The sequence below is a fragment of the Sceloporus occidentalis genome, unplaced genomic scaffold (assembly GCF_023333645.1).
Source record: "Sceloporus occidentalis isolate IW3139 unplaced genomic scaffold, rSceOcc1.0.p SCAF_7, whole genome shotgun sequence".
Classification (NCBI taxonomy): Eukaryota; Metazoa; Chordata; class Lepidosauria; order Squamata; family Phrynosomatidae; genus Sceloporus; species Sceloporus occidentalis.
In genome coordinates, this window is record NW_028316987.1 from 98,367,822 (window position 1) to 98,380,141 (window position 12,320).

A 12,320-nucleotide genomic window follows, 5' to 3' on the forward strand; every position below is an offset into this window, starting at 1 on the left:
TGGGTACAAAATAGATGTATATTGCACCCTCCAACCAAGGAAATAATAAGCTAAATGTTGAATCCCGCAACCAACTAAATAATAATTCCAACAAAAGTCAGAGCAAAAGTGTAGTTCCTTCCTTCTAAGTCAATTTGCACCCAGCAAATATAGAAATGATAAGTGAAAAAGGCAGCCCCGCCAAGCATGGACATCGCAAAATAAAAACGAAAACCACCCCTAAGTAAACCATACAAGAAATATGGCAGCAACCCTTTGAAGAATCAAATAAAGGGAGTCAATAATAAAATAAAAGTGATTAAATTAAATAATAAATAAATAATAATAATGAAATATTTATTTATAGCCCGCCTTTCCATAGAACAAGGCGGGTTACAACAATAACAGTCCAGAGTAAAAACACATTACACAACAACAACAATTAAATAAAATAATAATAAATAACTTTATTTATATCCCGCCCTTCGAAACATCAGGGCGGTTAACAGCAATATTCAATACCATTTATAAAAACAATACCATTAAAACTGTAATAAAAGAACTTGTGCCAGATGACAAACAACTGACAGAGGGAGGAAGAGGACTCTCAGGGCAAAGAATCAGGGGTAAGCCTGCTTGAAGAGGCACGTTTTCAGCCCCTTCTTGAATTGGGCCAAGGAGGTTGCTGAACGGAGCTCAATGGGCAGCAAGTTCCAGAGGGTGGGGGCCGAGATGGAAAAGGCCCTTCTAGTGGTATTAACCAATCTAGCCTCCGGAACTCTTAACAGATGCTGCCCGGTGGATCTGAGTGTGCGGGGCGGATTGTACGGAGAGAGGCGGTCCTTTAAGTACTCTGGGCCCAAGCCATTTAGGGCTTTATAGGTTATAACCAACACCTTGTATTGCGCCCGGAAGCGAATAGGCAGCCAGTGTAGGTCTTTTAAGACCGGTGTTATATGACTGGTCCTAGATGTATTAGTGATCAGTCTTGCTGCCATATTCTGCACTAATTGTAGCTTCCGGGTCTGGTACAAGGGTTGCCCCATGTAGAGCGCATTGCAGAAATCCAACCGAGAGGTTACCAGAGCGTGTACCACTGTTTCTAGGTCCCCCCGGCCCAGGTAGGGACGCAGCTGGCGTATCCGCCGAAGCTGATAACAGGTGCTCCTGACCGTTGCGTCCACTTGAGATGTAAGGTGGAGCGACGAGTCGAGGAGCACCCCTAGACTGCGTACAGAGTCCCTCACGGGAAGCGCGATCCCATTCAGGACAGGTGGAACCACCGCCATCCCCGGACCAGGAGAACCTATCACAAGTACCTCCGTTTTCTCTGGATTCAAACTGAGTCGGTTTTCCCTCATCCAGCCCATTACTGACTCCAGACAGGCAACAAAAGGAGAGACGCCATCCCCGGTCACTGCATCAGTCGGAGACATAGAGAAGACTATTTGGGTGTCATCAGCGTAGTGATAACCCCGCGCCCCATGTCTCCGGATGATCTCTCCCAGCGGTTTCATGTAAACGTTGAAAAGCATGGGAGACAGAATGGTTCCTTGAGGGACCCCAGATGTTAGGGGTCTCTTGTCGGAGCACACGTCTCCCAGCTGCACCATCTGGGACCTCCCGGAGAGGTAGGACCGGAACCACTGGAGCGCAGTGCCCCCGACTCCCACCTCTGCCAAGCGCTCCAGAAGGATACCATGGTCTATGGTATCGAAAGCCGCTGAGATGTCTAAGAGCACCAACAGGGACACGCTTCCCCTGTCCATGCCCAGACGGAGGTCATCGACCCAGGCAACCATGGCATCTCAACCCTGTAACCCGCCCGAAAGCCGGTTTGAAATGGGTCTAGATAATCCGTTTCATCCAGGATCGATTGGAGCTGGATCGCAACCGCCCTCTTGATCACCTTCCCCAAAAATGGCAACAGCGATACAAGCCGATAATTATTATGCATCAGGGGGTCAAGGTATACATTAAAATCACAATAGGAATATCCAACTAGCATAAGATGTTTACAACAAAGATACTAATGGTGAGGGGGAGGAAGGAGGCTACAAAGGGAGAAAATTAGGGGAAAGCTGTTTGGAACAGGAAGGTTTTTCATTCCTTCTTGAACCGCTCAAGGGAGGAACCCAGCGGAGCTCACTGGGAAGCGCGTTCCAGAGCAAAGGAGCCGAGATGGAGTAGGCTCTACGTGATGTTGTGGCGTATTTAGAATCTGGGACTGTCAGCAAATGCTTCCCGGCCGATCTGAGTGTGCGGGGCGGATTATATGGGGAGAGGCGGTTCTCCAAGTACCCTGGGCCCAAGCCATTTAGGGCTTTATAGGTGATAACCAACACCTTGTATTGCGCTCGGAAGCGAATGGGCAGCCAGTGGAGGGCCAACCTTTATTTTATGAGTTATTCAGTTGCTGGGTCCCATGATGGTGCCTTCGATAAAGTGGCCCCATAAACACGTCTTTCTTTAATTCGTCCAGTTAATATTGTAATTTCTTCTTCGTGGTCTCTGCGAATCATACAAATGGGTTTCACTGCGCCTGCGCAGTGCTGTTCGGAAACTTCTAGAATCACTGGGCAAAGTATACTTTGCAACATAAGGAAACCTTTTGGCGGTAACCCCGCTCATCTGTTCTAAAGCCTCTGCTTCCCACTCTTTTCCCCAGTTCCTGTTTTCCGCTGCATTGGCTGCTGTAGAGGGAACTTTGCTTGCATTTGCTACCTCTTTTTCATTGAATCACTGGTTTTTTGACTTTGGACTGTTCTTTGACTCATCTGGCTCTAATCTCCCCGTGTATTGTTGACTTTGGATCGGCTTGACTCTGGCTTCGTTTTTGACTTCGACCATGTCTCCGGCTCCGTTCAAGAAATGCGACATCTGTGGCGGTAAGGTGCTGGTCCAGGACCCCCATTCCTCCTGTCTTCTCTGTTTGGGGAGGGACCACAACGTCAAGGCTTGTCCACTCTGTAAATTCATCCCAGGCGAGGAAGAACCGGGAATCTCGCCTCACCTCTGCCTCACCTCCGCCATTGCCCAAGGCGTCCTGCAGAAACCAAAGGAAGGGGATCCCCGGCCGTCTTCAGCTCCGACAACCGGCTCTGCCCCCGTCTGTCACAGCCCGGTCAGCGTATCCTCTGCGCCTCCAGCCGATGCGGCCCATGGTTCTGCTGAACCCAGTGCCGCCACCTCCGTGGCCCGTGGTCTTAATGTGCCCAGCGCCACCACCAAACCCCTGAAACGCCCTCATAAAGCTTCCGGCACAGGAGAGTCTTTCGAGTCTCCATCCTCCACTCGGAAGGAGAAGGATAGGTCTTTGCCGTCAGGTACCAGCTCCAAGGTCTCCAAGGCCTTGGCTGAGACCTCAGGTCGCAAGCCCGCTTTGACCCCGAAGGACCCAAAGAGGCATGATACCGGGACCGAAGCCTCGGACTCCAAGGCCTCCTCGGCCACAGGGGAGTTCTCCAAAAAATCCAGGCCATCAGGCATCTGTGTTGTCTCCGGAGATCCCCAAGCCTTCTGATGACTTGGCGCATCCCACCTCTTTGGCGAAAGGGGATGGTTCACGACTCCATGGCGACCGAGATGCCTCTAAGTCCTCAAAGAAGAGGAAGCAGAGCTCGGGGAAGACCCGACAGCCGTCGGCCGGTGACAACCTCTCCAATCCCAATCCGGTTTCGAAGAAGCCCAAGTTATCTACTGGAGGCTCCGAACGATCTAAGGCTGCTAAAAAAGCTCCGGCGACGGCGACCTGGGAGGCTCTGTCCAAGCCCAGCACCTGCCATCGTCCAGCCGAGGCAGTGCCTGCTGTCGCACCTCTGGACTTGTCTATGGTACTGTTCATCCATTCTGAGGATGAAGAATCGGTGTCTTCTGGGCGGCGTTCCGCCACGCCAGTTCCGAGGGCTGCATGGGAGGTTCCTCGGGAGGAAGACCCTGACTTCTTTTACGAATTGGAGACGGACCGATACTATATGTCTGTGTCCAAGGAGCATGCCTTCGAATACTTTTCATCTAGGCATTTGGGATGTAAGGCACTGGGACCAGTGGTGCCAGCGTTGAAGAAGTCATCTGCAACTTCTGCACACCGACTGCACAAGCCTTCAACATCCACAGTCCCAGTACCGGTTAGGGAACCATCCCATCCCAAGCGTCCAGCTGTGCTTCAGGAGCCCGAGGAGCTTGAATCAGAGCCCGACATGGTTTTGTCTTCGGAGGAGCCTTCCAAGACGGAACTGTCACCCCCAGGTTCCCTGCAGGAGATGCATCGCCCGGAACTGGTCTCCCCGACCGACAACTTCTGTTCATTTAATGAATATATAATTGAGCTCTCCTACTCAAATGTTGGCGCCCAAGACCCCGTCGAGCATCGAGTACAGGGCAGGGTACCGACTCCTCCTTCGATCCCCCTACTGTCGTCTTTGAGACCATCTTGAAGCGGGCATGGGACTCCCCTACTTCTCTGGCTGGTTCATCCCGTAAGGTGGAGTCCCTTTACAGGATTTCACCCTCTTGCTGTTCGTGGCTGACATCACATCCAAAGCAGAACTCAGCCATCGTGGAGGGCTCCCAGCAGACCTTCACCCAGAAACAGGCCACGTCTCCGGGGGACTGTGAAGCCAAGAAGGTAGATCTGCTGCTCAAGAAGGCCTATTCTGCTGCTGCCCTTGCCGCCAAAGCCGTCAACTACAATGTGTGCATGGGGGCATACGTCTAGACGCTGATGGAGGGCATCTTTCCTTTGATCCCTGATGTGCCAGACGAGATCCAACACAAGCTCGTCGAGATCAGAGATGAGGCCCACTCCATAGGTAGCTGGCTCATCACTACCTCAAGAAATGTGACCAATTGTGTGGGGAGAGCGATGGCGGCCTCAATCGCCTTTCGTCATCACGCGTGGCTCCTGGGCTCTGATCTCAACCTCAACGCCAGAGCCGCTATTGAGGAGATGCCGATTGATGGGTCCGGGCTCTTCCATGCCGAGACTGATGAGACACTCAACAAGAAATACTGAGTGAAGGCGGCCGCTAGAAAGCATGGCATGTCCTCAGCCCCCACTCCGCCATTCAGGAAGAGGCAGCGCCCTTGGCAGAACCAAGGTCAGTCCCAACGGTCCTACCAACATAACCGTCCCTTCCAGCAGCAGGGATGCCAGAGACCAAGGTACCCTTCACAGTCCTCCTCCTCTTCCGGTCAACACAACACCCCTGGTCGGTACCGTAAGAACCGTCGGCAGGAGCCCGACTAGGCCAAAAAGAGGAGCTGAAAGATTTCAGTGTGCTTCATCTCTGCCACCCTCCCACCTTCTTTTTTCAGTATTTTGAGGCCCTTTGTTAACATCTGGGCCTCCATCACATCTGACTCGTGGGTCCTCAGCATTGTCCGTAGGGGTTATGCCCTCAAGTTTTTGGACCTTTCCCCAACCGGGTCTTTTGTTTGCACCCCACCCTCGGACACCCTTCTCAACGAAATACACTCTTTGCTCAGCAAGGGAGCAATCTCACCTGTCGCTCCCGAGTTTTTCCATAGATCCTTCTTCTCACGATACTTCACTGTGCCTAAGGGAGATGGGGGCATCAGACCAATTTTAGACTTAAGGAGCCTTAATCAATTCCTTGACTATCGCCGTTTCTGTATGGTAACGTTGGCCTCTATCCTGCCTTTGCTTCATCAGGGACTGTGGTTCGTGCCCATTGATCTCAAGGACGCCTACTTCCACATAGGAATTCGGGAGTCCCACAGACGATTCCTCACCTTCGCCGTCGGGCCCGACGCCTACCACTACAATGTCCTTGCCTTTGGTCTTGCACCGAGGGTCTTCACCAAGTGCATGGCACTAGTGGTGGCTTACCTTCATCAAAGAGGGTACATTGTGTTCCCATACTTGGACGATTGGCTTTTCGCCGTGACCTCGCAGGGACATCTTCAGGAGGCGACCGGGTTCGCCTTGAATCTCCTGGCATCCCTAGGGCTCGTCGTCAACATAGAGAAGTCCCATCTCGCTCCGTCCACCCACATCAGATTCATCAGCGCTGTCCTCGAGTCCGTGCTATGCATCGCATATCTCCCTCGAGACCATTTCCAGGCTTTGTCAACGGCTGTCCAGTCTTGCATAGCCCACAGAAGGGTCAGAGCCAGGGATGTCCAGGTGGCCCTAGGACACATGGCGTCGATGACGTTTGTCACTCCCTTGGCAAGGCTTCATCTCCATCCTTTGCAGGCTTGGTTCCTCTCAGTCTTCAACCCAATGGAGGATCATCCTTCCAAGTGGCTCACCGTCCTGAGACCTGTCGCCTCTTCTCTACAATGGTGGCTAGACTCCTGCAACATTTGCGCTGGCATGCCGTTCGTCCCGCCACAGCCACAGGTGACCCTCACGACAGATGCATCAGTGGAAGGCTGGGGAGCACACTTGCTCAATCTCGTGATAAGAGACAGATGGTCCCAGGGAGAAAGGACATTGAGAAACTGGAGTGTGTCCAAAGGAGGGCGACAAAAATGGTGAAGGGTCTGGAAACCATGCCCTATGAGGAACGACTTAGGGAGCTGGGGATGTTTAGCCTGGAGAAAAGAAGGTTAAGAGGTGATATGATCGCCCTGTTTAAATATTTGAAAGGATGTCATATTGAGGAGGGAGCAAGCTTGTTTTCTGCTGCTCCAGAGAACAGGACCCGGAACAATGGATGCAAGCTACAGGAAAAGAGATTCCACCTGAACATTAGGAGGAACTTCCTGACAGTAAGGGCTGTTCAACAATGGAATGCACTCCCTCGGAGGGTGATAGAGTCTCCTTCCTTGGAGGTCTTTAAACAGAGGCTGGATGGCCATCTGTCAGGGATGCTTTGATTTGGATTTCCTGCATGGCAGAATGGGGTTGGACTGGATCAGGGCCCTAGTGGTCTCTTCCAACTCTATGATTCTATGATTCTATGATTCTATGATTCTATGATCAACGCGCTGGCAATGCTTGCAGTGGAGAAAGCCTCACGATCATTCGAACGCAATGTGACAGGCAAGATGGTTTTGCCCAGGATGGAGAACACCACGGTGATGTACTACATCAACAAGCAGGGAGGGACCAAGTCCAGGTGACATCACACTTCGAATCTGGGACTGGTGCATCCCGAGACGGATCACCCTCCAAGTGATCCAGTTGCTTGGAGACGAGAACGACTCAGCGGACCAACTCAGCAGATCTGCAACCACTTGTCACGAGTGGAGGCTTCATCCAGAGACAGTCAGCGACCTCTTCGACTGATGGGGCTGCCCCCGGATCGAGCTCTTCACGACTGCTCACAACACTCACTGTCCCCAGTTCTGCTCCTGGACGCAAAGCGAGAACTGCCTCAGAGATGCATTCGGGTTCATCTGGTCAGGTCGGATGCTATATGCCTTCCCGCCGTTTCCAATGATCACCAGGATAGTCTCCAAGATGACAGTGGATCGTCCGGAGGCGATCCTCATCACCCCTTGGTGGCCAAGACAACCGTGGTTCCCTGTGCTTCTGCAGCTCTCCAAGAGAGAGTTTCTTCAGCTCGAGCCCCGTCCCGACCTTCTCACGATCCGGCAAACCTTCTTTTTTCAGGGACCCTCTGGTACAGACTTTCCTGAGGGGTTGTGCTAACCTTCACCCTCCTGTCTTGACACCGACCCCGGCTTGGAGCCTGGATGCTGTGCTGTCTGCCTTGCAAGATAGACCCTTTGAACCAATGGCCACTACTGACTGAAGACTATTGACTTGGAAGAATGTCTTCCTTGTGGCCATCACTTCTGCTCGCCGTGTGGGCAAACTTTGTGCTTTGCGGAGGGATCAACCCTTTCTTAGGTTCCATAGAGATAAGGTTGTCCTCTGCACCGATATCACCTTCCTTCCGAGGGTGGTCTCGGTTTTTCATATGTGTCAAGTCATTGTGCTGCCTACCCTGGCCCTGGACCTGACCACTGAGGTTGAACGCAACCTGCATACTTTGGACGTTAGGAGGGCTCTTGCCTTCTATTTGGACAGGACTACGGTTTCAAGTCGGTCCGAGAGATTGTTCCAATGCTACTCGGAACCGAAAAAGGGGCTGCCTGTATCTCCTCAGAGGTTGTGTAAATGGGTGGCTAGTACCATCCATCTCTGTTATGAGCTGTTGGGAAAGCCTCTCCCAGCCAGGGTTCGGGCCCAGTCAACCAGGGCAGTGGCAGCATCCTCCGCTTTCTTGAATGGAATCCCTTTGGAGCAGGGGTAGGCAACCTTTTGGAGCCGGGGGCCGGGTTGGTGTCCCCCCGACAAGTCGGGGGGCCGAAGCCAGGGGATGGAGCTTCCACCCTCCGGGGCGTGGCTGCATGTTGGGGGCGGAGCTTCCACCCTTCAGGGCGGAGCCACCCTCTGGGGCGGAGCCACCCTCTGGGGCGGAGCCTCTACCAAAGCCCTGCAAGGAGGAGGAGGCGTGTGCCCGCCCTCTCCTCCTCGGTGCCTTTCTGGGCAAACACCCCCAACCTGCATTCCAAAACACACACAACAGCACAGTTGTGCATTTCACATGGCTTTACTTAACATGGCCTCTTGCATATTTCAGAGGCTTATTTCATAATCAAACCCCTTGGGTTTAACACTTAGCATGGTTTAACATGGCTATGCATATTGAACATGTCAAGGTGGTTTCACTGTTCTTGGACCAAGTGTACTTCTCAGAAATGTGTACTTGGTTAAGGGACTTTGGTTTTTCTTCACTGCGCATGGGTTTGTAAAAATCACAGCAACTTACATTGGCCTTGCCTCCGAGGCTTTCTGATATCAATATCGCCATTAAAGAACCAAAAACACACAGAAAAGGCACTTTGGAAAGTCACACTCTCTTGGCTTCAGAAACAGTGTGTGCATGCCTCTCAAGCTGACTCATATCATTATCATTGTCATCATCATCATCATCACCACACTATCATTGTCAAAGCAAGGGAGACTTGTTAGCATTAAAAGCACACAAAACACACTTTGCAAGGTCACACTCTCTCAGCTTCTGAAACAGTAGTTGCATACTTCTCAAGCTGCATCATCATCATCATCACACTATCATTGTCAAAGCAAGGGAGACTTGTTAGCATTAAAAGCACACAAAACACACTTTGCAAGGTGACACTCTCTTGGCTTCAGAAACAGTGCCTCCATGCCTCTCAAGCTGGCTTATATCATCATCATCATCATCATCATCATCATCATCATCATCATCATCACCACACTATCATTGTCAAGGCAGGGACACTTGTTAGCAATTAAAAAGAATGCAAAATAAAACAAAAAAACCCATGTGGCCTCTGGCCACTCACCACCTTCTCTTCCTCTCTCTTCCTCCTCCTCCTGCTCTTCCTCCTCCTGCTGCCCCATCTCCTCTTCCTCCTCCTGCTCTTCCTCCTCCTGCTGCCCCCAACTCCTCTTCCTCCTGCTGCCGCCTCCTCCTCCTCTTCTTTCTTCTCCTCCCCCTCCTCCATGTGCCGTGCGGCCTGGGGGCAGGACGGAGGAGACAGAGGAGGTTGGCAGCGCGGGGCCGCCTGTGTGGAGCCCCGCGGGGAGGCGGGGAGGGCCACGTGGAGCCGCGCAGAGCCCCGCGGGGAGGGAGGGAAGGCCGCGTGGAGCCCCGCGGGGAGGCGGGGAGGGCTGCGTGGAGCCCCGCGGGGAGGCGGGGATGGCCCGCGGAGCCCCGCAGGGAGGCGGGGAGGGCTGCGCGGAGCCGGCGGAGAGGCAGGGAAGGGCCGCGCTGGTCTTCAGCCTTTGCCTCCTCCACCCCAGGCCGCGCGGCCCTCCTCTTCCTCCTCCGCCACCGCCATTTTGCTTTTCAAAATGGCAGCGAAGTCTCACGCGACCTTTCCCGTCCTGGGAAAGGTCGCGCGAGACTTCAGCTGCCATTTTGAAAAATAAAATGGCGCCCAGAGCGGCACGGAAACGGTGGCAATCGGCAGCAGGACTGCGCGGGGGCTGGCAGAAAGGCCTCCACGGGCTGGATCCGGCCTGCGGGCCGTAGGTTGCCAACCCCTGCTTTGGAGGATGTCTGCAAGGGTGCCGTTTGGTCCCAGCAATGACCTTTATCAAACATTACAGGCTGGATGTCAGGGCCAAATGGGATACAGCCTTTGGAAGGGCAGTATTAATCTCAGGATTGCACTGATTACATTGTTATGTGCTCTCAGAATTGCTTACACCTGTGGTTTTGAAATCCTTAACTATGTGTTGTCTTGTAACCTCTACATTAGGGTTTTTGTTCCCTATTGCTTATTTGTTCGCCTGCGCTGCTTGCAGGTAATCATGAGTTATGTGCGGATACCTCATGTTTATTGATAAATCTGTTAGGCCCTGTCTGGCCTCTACTTGAACTGATATCTGAATTGCATTAGCTACTGGGTACCATGTGCCTTACTTTGCTCAGGATTTATTGTTCAAGTCCTCAGTCTCGGTTTAAGGTTTGTCACAAAGAATGATTGACACGAAGGTTTGGTTCTAGAGTTTATTGTTAATAAACCAATTCTGTTTGAACTTCAACTTGTCTCAGGAAACTCCCTCCGCCGCTGACCTAAGCTTGTCAGTCTAAACCCATTTGTATGATTCGCAGAGACCACGAAGAAGGAGGACAGGTTGCTTACCTGTAACAGTATTTCTTCGAGTGGTCATCTGCGAATACATAGAAATCCCACCCGTCCGTCCCCTCAGTGTCTTGCTCTTGATTGGCTTATTCTCATAGCGCCTATGCGGCGTAAAAAGTGCGGACCTGGGGAAAAGCGCGGGAAGCAGAGGCTTTATAATGGGTGGGTGGGGTTACTGCCCAAAAGTTTCCTTATGTTGCAAAGTGTACTTTGCCCAGTGATTCTAGAAGTTTCCAAACACACTGCGCAGGCGCAGTGAAAATGAAATTATATGTATTCGTAGATGACCACGAAGAAGCAATACTGCGACAGGTAAGCAACCTGTCCTTATTATAATTCATAATTTATTACAGTTTATTTATTAATTTGCAAATACAGCAAATAAAATAAATGTTCTAGCCAACGACTAGTAAATAAGAAATGAAAATAATGTCCCCCCCAACTATGTAAATAATAAAGAAACGTTGCACCCATGAAAGAAACAAATAATAACCGAAATGAATATTGGACTGACCAATGATGTCAATCATCAATGAAATAAAAATTGCACCTAGCAACTAAGTAAATTCTAAAATCAATGAATGTTCCCCCCTCCAACTATGCAAATAGTAAATGAAAGAAGGGTGGCAGAAACCAAGTCAATATAGAATAAAGGAAGTAAGCATTTTGTTCACCAACTAAGCCAATAATAAAATAAGTATGGCACCCAGTGATGCCTAAACAACAAATAAAGTACAGTTTGCCCCACTAAGTAAATAATATAATGATCTAGGAAGTAAATAATATTTTTATTTTTATTATTTTATTCTTTATTTTAATTTATATTTTACATTTAAATTTAATGTATATTTTATACTTCCTTTTTCTTTTCATTGTTTAGAATGCATCTTATTTAACTTCGTGTTGCTATGCCTCAGCGGAGACACAGGAGGGCGCCGGGGAGTTCATAGGCTCTGCCATGGCATTTCATTCCAACCTCTGCGGCGCCAGTCTGAAAGGCCTGCCCCCGCCCCGACCCTCGGAAGAGCCCCCGCAAACCCCATCCTGCGCCGCTCTAGGAGTGAACATCACGCAGGGTCTGTCAGAGAGTGCGAAAAGGCTAGAGCGTCGCCACGGAGACAGTCTAGGAAACATGTCTTAGAGGGCCGGCCCACCGAGCGCATATGGCTAGAGCGTCGACAGCGAGGCGGTCTAGGAAACCCATCTTAGAGGGCTTGCCACAGAGCGCGGGAAGGCTAGAGCGTCGCCATGGAGACAGTCTAGGAAATATGTCTTAGAGGGCCGGTCCTCCGAGCGCATATGGCTAGAGCGTCGACAGCGAGGCGGTCTAGGAAAGCCATCTTAGAGGGCTTGCCACAGAGTGCGGGAAGGCTAGAGCGTCGCCATGGAGACGTTCTAGGAAGAAGTATTAGAGGGCAGGCCCTCCAAGATGGGGGTCGTAGACCATGTCCGTGGCGACGGTCTAGCCATCCGCGCTCGGAGGGCCGGTCCTGTCAGACTGGCCTTGCAGCCATTGGAATGAACGGCTCCCGGTCGCCCTCCTGTGTTTCTACTGAGGCATTGCAAGATGAAGGGAAATAACATGTCGCCCTTGTAAGGCGAGGCAACAGGAAAGAAGGCAGGAGAGGCGTCCAGTCTTTCATTCTTTAAAGCGAACTTACTTCTCCAGCTCCTCTTGTGATCTCTTATGTTTGTGACGTCACTGGGAGACAGCGTTTTATTCC